At 43.3% G+C, this 15,692-nt stretch overlaps 1 protein-coding gene across 2 annotated transcripts in view; it reads left to right on the forward strand.

Annotated features, from left to right (window-relative positions):
- The first annotated feature begins 1,044 nt into the window (after positions 1 to 1,044).
- Stx11 (syntaxin 11) overlaps positions 1,045 to 15,692 on the forward strand; it is a 25,398-nt gene continuing 10,750 nt past the window's right edge. Inside the window, exon 1 of one of the 2 annotated variants that reach the window (XM_055627720.1) lies at positions 1,045 to 1,226. The gene's annotated coding sequence lies outside the window, so the exon portion shown is untranslated. Of the gene's footprint in view, positions 1,227 to 1,298; positions 1,330 to 15,692 lie in introns of those variants that run through there. The other variant, XM_055627721.1, reaches the window with a different exon arrangement.

Raw genomic sequence — 15,692 nt, forward strand, 5'->3', positions numbered from 1 at the left:
TAGGGCTTTTTAAGGGGTGTCAGGCTGTTGGACTTCATTGGTGTTTCCTCATGAGAAGCCTAGGGAAAGCCTGGAGGAGACAGACCCCAGCAGTGAAGTACCATCTCCACCAGGGTTTTAAGAGTATACATCAGTGGTCTTCCTGACCTTGAGCGCTGGGTGAAGGTCTGCGGGCCAGGTCTGCGTGGTAAAAGCTGCTCTTTCTCCCTCCTTTCCCTATTGTCCTTTGTTGGGAACAGGCACTCCGCACAGCCCATACTTAAGAGTGCGGAGACACCCTGAAAAAAGGAGTTTCCGCCTCGGTTCTTTGAAATTGCTCTGCCTGGGAGGTTTTTCATTCTGGCCTCCGCATTTGTGGATCTACCCCATCGGTCATCTACTCACATTAGATTGATAACTCTGGGTTATCATCCAGTGTTACCTTGTTCCTTAAATTCTTCCGTTTTGGGGCACCAGGAGCTTTTTTGGTGGCTTCCTAGTATTGATGCACGAATCATTTTCCTTTTTTTGATTCTTGGTCTTCGCTTTGTTTGTCAAGAGCTTCCCACCTTCTCGGCAAAAGCCCCTTTTCTATTTCTGAGTCTCCAGTAGGGTGCCAAGCACTGAGGTAGTAGCAATCAATACTCCGGCGGGGACCCCACTGACAGCAGGCGGGAAGGGGCTGACGGAAGGCGGGGCTCAGTGTCTCCGATTCAGCCGTCGCGCGGGTCCCCTCTGGAGCAGCCACACCCACGCTCAGAAACGGTTATTAGAGTCCTACCCTCGGAAATGCTCTGGATTGCAAATGTCGCCGGCGTGGAGGGATTTCCCCGGGGAAAGTCCGGCGGATCCCGCCCCACCCATCTCTCATCCCAAAGCGCGGGGGTAAGAGGGAGGAACTTCCCAGGTGGTCCACGCCGTCGCCCGCAGCAGGGGGGTGGCCCACGGACGGGGAAGGAGGCTCGTGCCTAGTTTTCAGCATCCCGCAGCGTGGCGACTCCGCTGGTGGCGGGAAGCGGCGCGCCCAGCTGAGGGCGTCCCCGGGGCGGGGCCTGGTCCCCAGCTGTGCAGCCTCAGCTCGGCCGGGAGGAACCCCCGGCGCCCAGATGCGGCTGGGGTGGCGCGGCGCTCGGACCCCGGCTGAGAAGCGCACCCAGGGCCAGCGAGAAGCGCGGGGAGCAGGGCGGCGGGGACAGGCGCACCCGGTTTCCTCGGGGCGTCCCGGATCAGCGCCCCTCCGGATCACGGTTCGTTTTGTCCCGCGAGTCCTTTGGCTCTAACTTTCCCGACGGGGCTGGCTGGGTTAGGGGACCGCGCTAGCCCAGAGTTTGGGATGCTGCGCAGCAGCAGGTGGGTTTGGGGTGTGGTTCTCTCTGCGCCTCTACGTACCTTCAGGAGGCGTCTTTGGGTTTCTCACCTAGAGCAGAAAGCTTTTTAAATGTTTGAGAATATAGTGCTTTTTCAGAAGACTTCAGAGATGACCAATGCAGTCTGACTTTATAAAGCTAGCCGAGGTACTTTTGTTTTAAGTGGAGAGGTTGAGTTTTGTTTTACTTTGTTTCATTTAATGGAGTTTGGTCGCCACTTTCTCAAACACATCAGAATGGGTACTTCTCCCATTCTCCCATACTCGAACTTGACAGTATGACTCAGGAGCCAGGAAGTACAAGAACATTGATACCGCCTTGAAACAGCTCCCACAGACCAATTTGAGGAGTTGGTTTTAGGAGAGCTATCAGGTGGCTTTGCTTAGAGAACCCCAGCACGGAATTCTGTTGGCTTCTTGGCTTTTACGAACACCAGCTGAGATCTGCGTTTTACTTCCTGTGGCACTCTCACACTTGTTCGAGCCATTTCTCAGCAGAGGGAGGAGCTGTTGTTTCTACACAGGTATCCAAAAATGAGTCACAGGGCTGCTCTAATTGCGAGACTTTGTTAAGAAGCTTTTGAAAAGTGAGTTTGGAGCCCTGTGCTTAGAACACGACCGGAGACAGGACTGGTGCTGTCAAACCAGGGCTGGCGGCCTAGGAAGGAACTATTCAAGTTTTCGGTTTCCTAGAGCGCCTGATGGGTCAACATGCCAGCTGGGGTCACTAGGCTGATCTGAGATAACCCTTAAAATCTTTCCCGCAGAGGCTCGAGAGGAAATTCATTTCATCACTCAATAACCATTTTGCTGTTATTTTCACTGATTGGTAGAAGTGGAAAATTTAGTGGAATGATTGTAAGTTAATCTGAAATTTAAAGTATTTCAGAAAGTTTATATTTTTTACCAAATTGGTGCTCTAAAAAATAAATTGAAAAAAAAAAAAAAAAACCACGAAAACTTTGAAGAAGGCAGATGATTGCTGGACCCAGACGTTAAGATGTCACCTCTCGCTGTGGCTGGATAGGGAGTGCTTCTCTCCTGTCGAGACGCTCAGGCAGGGATAACTGCGGGCCCTGGTGAGCTGCTCCCCGTAGACAGCAGCTACAAGGTTCTAGTCTGCCCCTGCCTCTTCATCAACTTCCAAGTAGACAGCCGTGGACTAGTGCTGTCCTGGCCGCTCAGCAGATTCTCCAGGAAATCCAACATCGTGAGGTGCCCCAGTGTCAGGGATCAGAATGCCCCACATTACTGCTGGGACAGCAAAGGGAGGCTTGAGTTCCGGTCATCGGCTTGTTTTTATAGGCAGTCCATTTTTCATTAAGTACGTGATTTTAAAGTATATTAGTGAAGTCGGGCGGTGGTGGTATACCCTTTTAATCCCAGCACTCAGGAGGCAGAGGTAAGTGGATCTCTGCGAGTTCAAAGCCAGCCTGGTCTACAGAGTGAGTTCCAGGATAGCCAAAACCACACACAGAGAAACCCTGACTCAGAGAACAAAAAACAAATAAAGTGTTTAAATAAGCCATGTTTCATTTTACTTAGTAGCTGTGTAAGGGCATACCCAGTCTGTTATCACCCATGGGCAGCTTGGGTACTCTTAGTTGTGTCTTTCATAAAAACAAAGTGACAAATGAGTGGTTTATAACTTTAGACCGTGAGATTGAAGCAACTTTCTGCCTATGGGTTTATACAATAGTTGCTCCTCCTCTGGGGACTGGCTTAACTTCCATGACTTCATTATCGGAGTTCTCAAACATTAAATACAAAGTTCCAGAAATAGTAATATACTTTGATTTATTTTATTTGAGACATGGTCTTACTGTGTAGCCTTGGCTAGCCTGGTCACTATGTAGATCAGGCTGACCTAGAACTCACAAATATCTGTCTGCTTCTACCTCCTGAGTACGCATTTTAAAGGAGTGTGCCACTACCACTGGCAGTAAGACTTTGAGAGAGGGAATGTATCCACCCCAAATTAATTATACCATATGTAATAACTGTTCCACCACTAACTCTTGTTATTCTCTTACTGTGAATAATTTATGAATTTAAACTTTATCTTAATTATGTGTGTATGGGGAGCAGCATAAATATGCGTCAGGCACTCACCAGAGTCTCTGAGCAGGGTCTCTGAGGATTAAGGAAGGCCAGATTTGCCAGGCCTCTGGCATAGCCAACTTGTACAGGACAACTGCTCAACTTAAAATGACTTTAATCTCTACATTTCAGTTCTCTCTCTGCAGCCTCCATGTCACATTTTCTATAAGAAAGAAAAGATAAAGTGTTATTCAGCATTGCATTCCTGGGCTTTGGCACATGATTGACTCATGATGAGTGTAAAGGAGCGTTTATTAAACAATGGACCTAACTGTAGATGAGGGTTGTCCGGGAGCTAGAGGGGTAGGTGACCCAGCAGAAGGAACAGCAGTTCAGAGGAGGACTGAAACAGCATTCTGTGGTCAGGAAACTCCAGCATGTTTCCTGGGGGTGAGGGAGGGCAGAAAGATGAGGGTGGGAAGATAGAAGGACAGGATCACAAAATGTCCATGTGCTGTGTAGGCTCCAGGCCTGCTTTCTACAGAGGCCTCTGAGAAAACACACAGCATCAGGTACATGTTTAAAACAAAGCAGGAGCTAAGGTGATGGCTCCATCAGTGAAATGCTTGCTACAGAAGCAAAAAAAAAAAAAAAAAAAAAAAAAAAAAAAGCTTGCCTTTGATCCCCAGCACCCATGTAGACCCAAGAGTAAGCACAGGGTAATTGGGAACAGAAGGGCCTGGGGGCTTGCAGACCCTCTGGGCTAGCTGAATCAATGAGTTGCAGATTCAGTGAGAGAGCTCAGGCACCAGTGTCAACCTCTGAGCTCCACAGCCATGCCAACGTATGTGTACCTGCCCAAACATGAAGACGTGCACACATATGCATGAATAAACACACATACACACCCTTAGAACACACTGTCTGAGAACTACATGGTCTTAGGAAGGTGACTGTAATATTGAGATGAGACCATGAACAAGGCTAGAATGAGGTAAGGAGGCGTGGCAATGAAGGCAGGAGCTGACAGAGCCTACATACTGTAACACACCAAACCCAGCTGCCCACTGAGACGTGGCTTATGAGGAGATGAAGAAGAGTTGAGAGGATGCCTGCATTGCTGGCTAATAACTGGGAAAGGAGCATGATGGTGAGGTCACACACTATTCGGCATGTAATCAACACTGAGATTAACACAAACTAGAGTCAACTGGGAAGAGGGAACCTCAAGTGAGAAATTTCCTCCATCAGGTTGACCACAGGGCATATCTGTGGGACATTTTCTTGATTAATTATTGATAGGAAAAAGCCCTCCACTCCTGGGCAGAAGGTCTTGGGGTACATTTTAAATGCAAGCTAGTAAGGAGCATTCCTTCATGGTCTCTGTTTCAGTTTCAGCATCCAGCTTCCTGCCTCAAACTCCCACCCATCTATTGGTGATGAGTCATAACTAAAACATGTGAGCCTTCCCTCTGCTAAGTTGTTTTTGTTCAGTGTTTCAGCATAGCAACAGAAAACAAATCAGGACTGGAATATTGAGTGCATATGTGAACAGGTATTATCCTAGGCTCCATAATAGATTAAGTCTTTTATTCTGAATTGAAATCTTAGAAGAGTTTTTCGAGACATGATTTCTCTGTAGCCTTGGCTGTCCTGGACTCACTTTGTAGACCAGCTAGCCTCAAACTCACAGAGATCCTCCTGCCTCTCCCTCCCTGAGTGCTGGAATTAAAAGCATGTACCATCATGTCTAACTTTGTGTTAAGTTTTTAACTTTTTTTTTTTTTTTTTAGACAAGCTTTTTTTTTTTTTTTTTTTTTTTTTTTTTTTTTAAATAACTTCCCTGGCTGTCCTAGAACTCACTTTATAGAATAGGCTGGCCTCAAACTCACAAAGATCCCACTGCCCCTGCCTCCCTGAGTGCTGGTATTAAGGGTATACACCACCATGCCTGGCACTTTTAAACTAGTTTAAGGAGGGTTAATGATTGACAACACGGGAAATAGATCCCAAGCACCTGGCTTCATAGTTGGAATTACTGAACTTTACTACTTGATGATCCACTTACTGAAGGAATACATGAATGAATAACATTTAAGACTTTGTACTAAACTCAAGTTGTAATCGTTTTTTTTTTTTTTTTTTTTTTTTTATCACAACAATTCTTTCCTGAGCAGGAATGGCTCCAGTCATATGTGGACACTTCATGGCTTCTGTTTTGCTGTGTAGTATCTTTCTCCTACTTTTCATCCAAGAAATATGTAACCCATCTAGGAATACAGCTAGAGTTATCATAAACTGATGGAGTGTGGTGGTTTGAATGAGAATGCCTTCCTAGGATGGCATATTGGTAGAACTGTTTGAGAAGGATCAGAAGGTGTGGCTTTATTGGAGGAGGAATGCAGCTGGGGTTGACATTGAGGTTTCAAATGCCCATGCCATTCATTCTCAATCAGTCTCTCTCTTTCTCTCTCTCTCAGCGTGTGTGTATGTGTGTGTGTCTCACAGTTGTGGATCAAATGTAAGCTCTCAGCTCCTGCACCAGCACCATGCTTTCCTGCCCACTGCCATGTTCACCACCATGATGATAATGAACTAAATATCTTTATGGAGATTTGGGGCATCTGAAGATTCTCAGGGCTTTTTCATAAGTGCTAAATGTTCAACTTTCCCTATTTCTTTGATGTGTTTGGTTAGTAGAAAGGCTGGCCAGGAGCCCAGGTACTAACCAACAAGTTCTGTATAAATGGTGAAAGAATCATTAGCAAATAAAGTCAGGGATATTAACACTCCAAGTATTACATTCACGGCTTGTGATCTGCTTTCTGATGCCTATCTCATCTTGGTTTGACTCTAATCAGCTATTCTGCCTTTAACTTTCAGAATCTTAGGCAGTGAACAAGATTTTGCTATATCCTTATCCTCTTGATGGCTTGGCAAATGATTCAATTATTTTCTGCTGAGATCTTGCTTTGTACTGCGGGAATTTGAGTAGATTCCATTGAGTAGGTCCTAACAAAGGCATTCTCACCAGTGAACTCTCTGTGCCCCACCAAGTCCAGCCCCAACTCTACACCAGTCTCTTTGACGACTTGACCCTCTGTGACTTGGGTTAATACTCTGGTTTTTGTTCAACATATTATTGAGCATCTTGACTTTGGACCCCTTAAAGATATAAACATTGGATTGATAAATACTGTACTCTAACTTAACCAAATTTACCAAATTTAAAGCTCTAAAATGTTTAGATCTATAAAACTTGGTGTCTTTCCATGTTTTCTTCCTGTATGAATGAAACACTTTCAAGCTTCTTCAATTCATCGGGAAATTGACAGTATGAGGGCAACATGAAGCCTTCTCAGGCAGTACGACCCACACTGTCCCTTGGTTTGAATTCCTTTGCTGTCTGTGGTTCCTCTCAATAGAGAGTGAAAGGCTTGGGTTACTGTCTCATGTGGGGTTGTCTTGCTTCCTCAATTCTGCTAGAAGTTCCATGAGAGTGGGCAAATGCTATGGTTGGCTTTGGCTGGTTCCCTCGAGAGGCTCCTGCCCATTCTAGCCATTCTATGACTTTTGCGGATAATTAAGCCATGTGTCTAAGTAAGCATTTGTGGTCTACTCTCTGAGCTTATGAGTCTCTGACACCGGTGTATGTCATTCAAGTTTTTTTTACTTTTTTTTTTTTTAGTTACTACCTGGTAACTTTTAGTATGTATTGGTTTGGGGATTGGAACTCTCCAGTTGAGACTGTGTGATGTCTTTAGCTGTAACTGAGGGTGTTTTCCTTTCAGTGGGTATTAAGATATTCTAGATACAAGGTTCCTGATAAAGTATTTGAGTGTGTGTGTGTGTGTGTGTGTGTGTGTGTGTGTGTGTGTGTGTCTACTGTGCTGTTCTCCTCCCTTCTCTGTTTAAAGCAAAGCAATATTTTTTGCAGAACTTAGTGGTTAATAATGTGAATTCCAAGCTTTTGGAATAGTGGAGGGAACAGGACATGTTCTGGCTTCAGGTTCCTCGTCTGAATTCCAGAGAGCCTGCCTGTTCTTCTAGCTTTACTCCTGCTTTCTGCTCCTACCCACTGGCCTATAGCTCACAGTATGAGTCTGGATAAAGTAGAGCACTTCATGAGATGAATTCCATGGTATCACTACACTTCCCACTTCCTACTCTCTTCGTTGACTACATCATAAGCCATGTGAAATAAGGTCTTGGTGTCAATAATTCATGGATTTTTATTACTTAAAGTCCTTTCATATGGCAGAACAGCCTGGCAGAAAAGAAGTAACAAGTTATGTTACTGCCGCTATCACTGCCTCTCTCTCCGCAATACCTATCCAAACTTTTGAAAAGCCTCAGGCAGTCCAGTGAACCTCAATGTGTAGCCTATAGCTTATAAACATCAGAATTACCTAGGATATTTCAAAATAAAACCAAAGAAGGAGGACAGGAGAAGGGGAGGATGGGGAAGGGAAGGATTAAGGGAAGAAGGAGGGAAGAAAGAAAGGGAAGGAGGGAGAGAAGAAAGCAGGAAGGGAGGGAGAAAGGAAAGGAGGGAGAGAGAAAAGGAAGGAGTAAGTGAGAGAGGAAAAGAGAGAGGTAGGGAAAGAGAGAGGAAAAGAAGTTCTACCCTGGCTTTCTTTCATCTCAGATGGAGAGATTTCAAGTACCTTGAAAAGCTGTGCTTGAAGAAAGGTCAGCTTATAGGAATCAGTAACTCTTCTAGGATAAGAAGAACTTCCAGGAAGTCTTATGCAGAGAAAATGTCGAGGTGCTGTCTTTAATCCTTAATGACCATCTAATAGCATGAAAGAGATAGCTTGGATTAAACATTCATAGATGCAGGAAGTCACATCGTTTAACTCACAGAAATGGTCAATAATTCTTCTTGGAAGGGGAAAGCGCTTGCTTGAGAGCATATTGATTTTGAATCAGCTCTTTGCAGGAACCATTAGTCATGTGCAGAGAGACCTGGTAAGTGAGGGCGCTTTGCTGTTTTCTTCATTCCTGTGCCCTCCATGCATGCTTCCGGCCTCTGCTCAAGTTGTCTCTGCCTCAGTTTCTTCTCCTTTCCCCTAACAAGATACCTCCTAGTAAGCCACTTGGAGTTTCCTCAAACCCTGGTTCCGAGGGACTTACTTCCCTTTCTCACCGTTTCACATTCTTCCTCTGAGCACAGCATGCTTCCCACCCCCCTGTTGAGGGCAAGGGCTGCCTCTTTCACCTCTGTTTAAGACGTGTGATGGAAGTGACTGAAGAGAGCCATTCTAGTGAGCATGTTTATTTGAGAACTATGAAGGGATTCCAGGTTAAATATTTTAGAGCGCATTACAAACACAGCAGGCACATAGACTCCAGCACAGCCCCAGGCCCAAGGAGGTTATGGGCAGGCAGAGCCCAAACAGCAACAGACTGTGTTGTAAACTGGTCAGCAATGAAACACGGTGTTAGGAAAGAGGAAACAAGAGGAGTGTCCATCATAGACCCAGCTGAAGCTCAGAGAAATGTCACATTCTCAAGAAACCCAGCTCACACCAAAATCAAGCTGGGAGGGTGGCTTTCATTACAAGAGGCCCCTTTTCAATAAAGGAAGAGTTCTGCTGTCTCTAGATAAAAAAATGAGATCCTTCACATGGGTATACAAGTGCACATACATTTGTACTTGAGTGTGTGCATACTCACATGTGTGTATGTGTGTCTGTGTGTGCATGTTGGGAGGGTGATGCTGCTGAAGAGAGAATAATGTGATTCCTTCATTTAAAGAGTAAAATCAATAGGAAGGAACAGAGAAAGAAGATTCTGTGTGTTTTATGCAAGCTGCTGTTGCTAGGTCTTAATATCCTGAATGTGTAACATACAGTGGCAAAAATAAAAAACAAACAAAAAATCCAAACATTTAAAGTTCTGATACTTGTGAATTTGTATGATGGACTTTTAAAATTAATTGTAAACATGTAGGGCTGGCAAGATGGCTCAGTGAGATGGCATTTGTCACCCAGCCTAACGACAGGACCCACATGGTATTGAAAACTGATATCCACAATATGCATACATACACAGAAAATGAATGAATAAATGAGGGCCCCTGAGACACAGTACCATAGTTAAAAGCACTTGCTGCTCCCACCTAGGACCCATATTTGGTTGCCAGAACCCACAGGGCCATTCACAGCACAACCACATGCAATGTGTAATTCCAGTTCCAGAGGCTCTTCTGCATTCCTCAGGCATGCACGTAGTATGCATACATACATGCAGGCAAATACTGATGCACATAAAATTAAGTACATCTTTAAGAAAATAAATGTAACAGAAATAGCTTTTAAAATAATTTTTTTAGCATCACTATTATCAATTAAGAGGTTGTTGTGCTTGACCTAGGAGAGTGACCCTTGAGTATTTGTCCTAAGTGGACTCCGGAGCAGAGCGCATGCGCTGAGCGCTGTGTGGGTTCTGAATTCTCATCTGTGAACTCGGCCTCCAAGCAGGGGAGAAAGGTTGCAATACCAGTGTTGCAACTGATAGCCTCCACCCAGCTCACGCGAGGCCCTTCCTTTTTCTTTTTTTCTGGCCAGCTCTTGATCTTTTACTGTTATCCTGCTGGCTTATTTTTTTTCCTCCCAGGTTATAAGCTTATCTGAGGACAGGAATGATGCAGTCTTGATTTTCTTTTAACTATTAAGATTTAATATGTAAATTGCCAGTCATTAAGTATTACATGTCTGTGGCTGTAGTAAAACAACAAGATCAAAGGCAAGTTAAGAAAGGGAGAACAAATTTTCACTTCGGGTTTCCAAGGCTTATACCTCACGATGATAGGGAGGCGTGGCAACAGTCGGCAGGTGTGGTGGCTGGACCAGAAAGTCACATCTCAAAACCCGGAACACAGGACAGAGAGCAAATTGGCAGTAGGGCTTTTTACTCTCAAGCCACCGCCACTGACATACTCCTGAAAGGCTCTACCACCTGAGACTCCCCGAACGGTGCTACTCGTTGGGGACCATCACATGTCCAAGGCTCTGGGGGATAATTCTCATTCAAACTACCATATATCGTTAGTATTGTTTTGATTGATAAATCATATGTGCGTATTTGCCTGGCACCCTGTGACACTTGCTATACATACGTGATGTGAATAATTAAACTGAGCTAATATGTCCGGCATTTTGTTTGCCTGCCTTGCTTTACGTTGAGACATAAATCTTAAGTGTAATTCCTCCTTTTTTATTTACTTTATTCATTTATTTGCATGTGGTGTGTACATCCATACATGCACACATCACACAAAGTGTGGAGGCCAGAGACAGCCATCATATGTCTTCTATTTATTCGCTACCTTACTATTTATTTGTCCATTTATTTATAGTGTTGGATAGTTTCATACATAAATATAATAAATTTATTTCCAAAAAACTTAGGTGATATTTGTTTCTTTAGGAATCAAATTGTAGGCACATCAATTTGTCTTTAAAAGGTAAAACAGATGACAGTGGGAATGTCCTATTTTAGTCAACATGTCTTTTTTGATATTGAATTAAACAATTTCTCGAGTTATTAATTACTCTTCACTAAATTTTGAATGCTGTGAGCATTTTTGTGTTGGCTCACTGATGATCACCTCTGTTCCACAGCTCTTATCCTCAGCATAAGCACAGTGAATATTTCCATTTTTATTACTTCCATGTAGTCTTGGCACTGACAGATCTTGTATTCTTATTATTTCTCTCATTTTTGGCTAAGTTACTAACTAGCATCTCGTTATTAGTTTTCTGTTGGGCAGAAAGCTCCAGTTTTATGTTACACTTGGTTTTCTTTTCTTCTGGGACTTTTTTTTCAGACTGTTATCATTATTCTAAAGGAGAGACAAAGGTTTATGAATTTTCTACCAGTGTTTCTTATTGATTTTGTATCTTTAAATCTGTAATTTCTTTGAGATACATTAGAGAGCTTATGGTAAAGATTACAGAGAATTTGGTTTTTGCCAGCCAATTATGACAGCCCGGTTTGTTTAAATTCTTCTTATTATTATTTTCCTGATAGGAATGTGTTCATTTCCCATTTTTCTGTATGTAATTGTAATGATTCTCAGTATTCTACTGACATCCATTTGTCTATATTTTTATATTGCAAAGTGTCATTGTCTTCATTATCGTTTTATAATATATTTCATGTCAGACAGGACTTCCGCTACTACCTATTACTGTACTTTCAATTTATAAAAAAAATTAAGGGTCCATTAGTTGATGTGTGTATGTGTATGTGTGTTTCACATGTGTGTGCACATGTGTGTGGAAGCCAGAAATCAAACTCAGGTGTCATTCCTCAGGTAGACTCAGCTTGTAGACTCAGCTTGTTTTTTTAAGGCAAGGTCTCTCTTGTCCTGGAAATCACTGATTGGGTAGCCATCAAGTCCACAGGCTGCCTGTCTCTGCCTCACCAGAGCTTGTGCACCTGGCCTGGTTTTATGTGGGTTTGGGGATTGGAGCTCAAGTCCTCATGCTTGCACTTTCCAGACTGATTAAGCCATCATCTAGCGCCTTGTTATTTTAGGACATTTTCTCTTCCCTTTGTCCATGTCAGGGTTTAACTGGTTTCACTGTGTAGGTAGAACTCTCATTCACTGCAGCTCTGCCTCAGCTGGCTCAGAGTCATTTTCCTTTTCAGAATTCTAACTTAAAGCCTTATAAGAAGTTTGACTTTATGTCAGTTAAAAACTTAGCATGTTAAGAGTTTCTGATTCTATTGTAAATGTGTTAAAGATTTATTCTGAAATGGAATTTACATGAAGCCATAAATATCAGAAACAGGGACACAGAGCAGGAAAACATTTTCTGAACTTCTGCTTTGCTTTGAGACAGGATCTCTCTATTGTGCAGCTCTGGCAGTCCTGGAACTCTCTGTGTATACTAGCCCAAGCTGGCCTTGAACTCAGAGATCCTGCTTGCTGGGATTAAAGGCATGTGCCACCGGCCAAGGTCTTCTGCCATCTTCCTAGTCACCCTGCACTAGTCCAAATTCACAGCATTTGCCTTTTGGTTAGTAATTTGGACCTCAGAGGCAGGTCTTTCCTTCAGGAAGGAAGTTTATCGAGCACACTGTAAGGTAGTGAGCTGTCAATAGCCAGGATCCGCCTACAACCTCTTTGGTTATTTCAGTGCTGGGCATGGACCCCAGGCCCCTGCACACACTAGACAAACCCTCTCCTGCTGAACTCTACCCCTGCTGCTGCCTTTTTACGATATGCTTTGAGACGGGGTTGCTCTGACTTGCCAGTCTGGCCTTGAGCTCAGGCCTTAGCTCAGGCAGCCCTTGAATTTGTGATTCTCTTACTTTAGTCAGCCCTGCCCACCCTGGATGAGATTATAGGCCTGTCTCTTTTCGCTCAGATCTTCCTTTCTTCCTTCCTTTTTTTTCTACTTTTTTGTTTTTACCAAACTTATGTATTTGATAAATTCCAATTAATCCCATAAAATATATAATGAAAACTGAAAAACAAAACAAAAAAACAAAACAAACAAACAAAAAAAAAAAACCTGTCTTCTTTCCTGTTTACACAAAGGCAACCAGATCCAAGCTCTTGAGATGTGTAACCTCAGTCTCTAACTAGCATGCTTCTATTCCAGTTTTTTTATTTTTCAGTTTTAGGCACTGGTGGTGCTTTAGCTCATTAACCCTTTTCTAGCCAGACATGCACCTCCATTCTCAACTCTATAACAATTTAAGCCAGATGAACATTCAGTGATTAATATTAGGAAAACAGTAATAGAAGCAGAACCACCCATTACATCACGACTGTGTTTTGGAATTCCCGCATGTTCTGCTTTCCGGATGTCAGTTACTGTTTATTCACTGTCATTCTGTTCTTGTTAGCTTGTCCTTCCTTCCAGTTATGCCAGACCCACCCAGAATTTTGTTATCCCCATCTTCCTGAACAAGCCCACAGCCTCCTCTCTCACCTAAAACACAGATAGGATTTTTTTTTTTTTTTCAGTCCAGCTGCCATGCTAGACTTTCCTTTTGTCGTGGCGCTTGGGAAAATTTTTACGGTACAAGCATGAGAACTGACTTCAGATCCCCAGCACCTACATGGAGAGCCAGGTGGGGCAGCATGGGGCTACAAGCCTTACCCTGGACAGCAGAGACAGGGAAATCCCAGGGGATGGCCAGGCAGTCCAGCCAAGTCACTGCAGGATTGGTGAGAAGCCCTGTCTCAAAAGAAAAAAGATGAAAAGTAATCAAAGAAGATGCCCAGTGTCAGCCATTGGCCTCCACACATGCACACATGGGCACATACATTCTTACACAAACATGCACACAGATGTGTGCCCCTCCCCCACAAACTACAATAAATAATGAAATAAAGTAACTAACTAATAAATTATAAATAAATTAACTTTTATTTCATGAAAAATGAAAGCTAAGACAAGGACTTTTTAAATACTAAGTCCTGAGGTTATCAGGCCTCAGGCTAGCTTATACACCTCATGATTTCTTAGTCTCTGAAATGTGTGGAACTGGAGTAACCAACCACATCGAGATTGTTGAACATAAAAGCACGCATGAACATTTTCTTTCTTTCTAGAATTTTCTTTCCTTTTCCAAGTTGCTCTCATCATTCTTTTTATTTAGTTTCACCTATGCAAAGTTTTCTGTTGGGGGAATGTATTTATGTGGCTTTCTCGGTGACCCTGTGGGAGGTCCCTGTCCAGAAGAAACCTCACAGAGTCCTCTGCTTCACCAGAGAGATGTTCTCCACTTTATAGCACTAGGGTCAGGCTTCTGAATGTGCTTGCCAAGTATTCCTGACCGGCTAGGACAAAAGGAACCTGGAAGGAGATATTTTAGATTTTTATCATGAGTATTTTATAGTTATGGTCCATATTTAATAGATGATGAATTTATTTAGATGGTGGAAATGTTCATTCTTTATATCAAATAATTCTGAGTTTTTGTATTTTTACAAAGAGTTAAACAGGAAAAAAAGACTTTAGAATATTAAGAAAAAAAGTAATTTAAAACCTCCAATAGTGATGGCAGGATGCTGCCATCGTAAAGAACTTGCTGTGAAAGTCTGATGACCTGAGTTCAAATCCTAGAATCCATTCAAAGGTGGAAGGAAAGAATGGATGCCACAAGATTGTCTTCTTACCTTCAGATATGTGCTATAGCACACATGCCCCCACGCACCTACCTATCCATCCATCCATCCATCCACCCACCCATCCACCTGTCCGTCTGTCTGTCTATCTATCTATCTATCTATCTATCTATCTATCTATCTATCTATCTATCTATGTAGTGCTATCTCTCTTTATTAAAAAAATGCTTAAACTTGAATAATAGAGTAACACATGGGTGTTAAGGTCACTTATCGCCATAGATGAAATAAAAAGTAGGCTGTTAACAACACACTGGCAAACACACTGTTGACACATGTGCTTTAGTCATTTGAGTCCAGCGAATCTCAAGAACTGATGAAAGCAGGTAGCAAAGGCAGGGTGTTCATGCTTGTGTAAAAGCTCATCATGGACCGCTCCACTGAGCCCTCTCTCAAACGATGAGGTCAGCATTCATACATGGGAGACAGTGGCTTGTGAGGAAAGGTGATCTAAGCAGGCTTGGAAAGCACCAGCCTCTTGGGAGTTGCATCTCTTTCCTGAGAATCGCCATGTCTACCTGCTGGGACCCTGGAAGCCTGAAGAGTCTCAGGCAATGGCCGACAATGGCAGAGGTGGGATTAGAACATGACTTCATGTAACAGCCAGGGCTGAACTCTTGGCCACTCATACTTAAATATGTAGATGTGGGATTCTAAGTAAACTCCAGGTTCTGAGGGGAATTATCCTATTGCCTTAGCATTCTGAAGGATGAAACTAGCCAGGTCAACTCCAGACAGTTTTTAGAGACTAAGTGGAACTCCCACCAATTTTGCTTCTTTTTAGTATGGTGGCAAGAACTCCTCTGCTGCATTGTGCAGAAGATACAAGCCAGTTGGAAAGTTGCACTGCACGTGCTTGCTGCTCCTTATTTTGGGTGAAGTGAACAATAGACTTCAGCTATGTTCAAAACTATCCACTTCCATTCCCAAACTGGCTATTCAAGTTCTCCAGATCTCTTATCAGACTAAACCCTGGCCAAAGTTAAAGCTACTAGATGTCTGTGTGCTGTCCTGACCTCAGGTTTCCCGGCTCCTGTGCAGCACTGGCCTTATTATCCTCTCACTGTGACTCATTATGGTTTCCTTTTCTTTTGTTCCCTTCCTTCCTTCCTTCCTTCCTTCCTTCCTTCCTTCCTTCCTTCCTTCCTTCCT

The sequence above is a fragment of the Psammomys obesus genome, unplaced genomic scaffold (genome assembly GCF_907164565.1).
Source record: "Psammomys obesus unplaced genomic scaffold, mPsaObe1.curated_primary_1811, whole genome shotgun sequence".
Lineage (NCBI taxonomy): Eukaryota > Metazoa > Chordata > Mammalia > Rodentia > Muridae > Psammomys > Psammomys obesus.